The sequence below is a fragment of the Centroberyx affinis genome, unplaced genomic scaffold (genome assembly GCF_046629955.1).
Source record: "Centroberyx affinis isolate AG114_WGS23_722 - 3 ecotype Tasmania unplaced genomic scaffold, CSIRO-AGI_Caff_v1 ptg000409l_1, whole genome shotgun sequence".
Classification (NCBI taxonomy): Eukaryota; Metazoa; Chordata; class Actinopteri; order Beryciformes; family Berycidae; genus Centroberyx; species Centroberyx affinis.
Window position 1 is genome coordinate 321,002 of NW_027279076.1, and position 1,720 is coordinate 322,721.

Below are 1,720 nucleotides of genomic sequence, written 5' to 3' on the forward strand. Positions count from 1 at the left end.
CAAAAACCCTTTGCTTTGCAGATTGAAGTTCTACAAACATTTCAGTTAGCGCGGCTCTGGAGTCAGAAATAATCTCATTGGTTGAGTTAAACTTCAATGGGCGGAGTCAAAGAACCACAGTTTTCAGATAGCAAACTGGCAAACTTGGATAGCAAAGAAGGAACTCAAGTCAAAAAGCATAAACATTATCATTATCTTGGAAGGTCAGCAGGCTAGCTAACTAGCTTACCTAGATAGCTATAGGCTAGTATGGCTAGTTTGATCTTGGAAGGTCAGTAATGCTAACTAGCTAACCTATAGCTAGTGTGGCTAGATTGCATTTAGAGTGCTTGGCTTCATAATATTAGCTACCTAATCTCTTACCCCTTGTCTTTTTACCTGGGCTTGTCTGATTCTAATGTTACAGAAAAACTGGTTCTTTGGCTCCGCCCATTGAGGTTTAACTCAATGTTTTATTTCTGTTTGCAGCAGCTCTATCACCAAGAAATACATCTTTTTAACTTAACTGAGGCCTAACACCATCCACTCAACAAGTTACAGTGATTGCATGTTTTGTTGATAGAACTTCATGAGGCTTTTAAACTTTATCCACAACTGTGAAGCTCTTGTTGTGTGCATGCCAAATGAACCGTCTCTAGATGGTGTGGCAGTGGAAGGCTTGTCTCTAAACAATGCATTACCCCATGACAGAAAGAAGCTGATCAAACGTTTTCCTCACCCCCTGCCTTTCCATCCCACTACTATAATTGGAGAGCGGTTTGTGTGTTTGTGCGTCCCACCATGGAGGAGAGGAGAGGAGAGGAGAGGAGGAGACAAGGACAGGAGAGGCGAGGAGAGGGGAGAGGAAAGGAGAAGAGGAGAGGAGACAAGGAGAGGAGAGGAGAGAGGAGACAAGGAGAGGAGGAGAGAGGAGAGGAGACAAGGAGAGGAGAGGAGGAGGGAGGAGAGGAGAGGGGAGAGGATAGGAGAAGAGGAGACAAGGAGGAGAGGAGAGGGGAGAGGAAACAATGAGAGGAGAGGAGGAGAGAGGAGAGGGGACAAGGAGAGGAGGGGAAGAGAGGAGACAAGGAGAGGAGAGGAGAGGAGAGGAGGAGACAAGGAGAGGAGAGAAGGAGGTTATAAATTCTAGTCTATTTAACGAACACATTGAACGGCAAGGTTATGAGTTCCCTCTCAGTGGGGCTGAGTGGGTACTGTAACAGAACTACACAAGCCAAAGATCTCACTCTGTAAGCCTACTCCGTAGACTCTGGAAATACAAAACAGAGAGAAATATCAATTCTACCATTACCGAAAATATATTCCATACACCTTACTTTTCAGTTTTCCATTCGCACAAACATTCCAACAGTAACACTGAATGACTCAATGAATAATAATTGAGAGGTAACGTACAAAAGGCACATAAATATTTGATTAGGGGGATGAGGGTTAAACACTGATTGAGGACCCTTCCAGATAGACACTCAAGAGGAATGTCTGATGTATAGGACACATGAGGGATGGGCAATTATTTTAAACCACTGTACCATTCGTCTTCATTGAGAAAAAAAGCTATAATGAGCATCAGATGGTCATGATGACTTGAAACAAGCAAGGACAACACATGGAGGCGTTTGACAATACTGGATCTCTGCCATGTTATCAGCATGGACAGCCAAGATAATACTATACCACTGTCACACACACTCTGGCATAAAATATATAGAGACAGAAATGA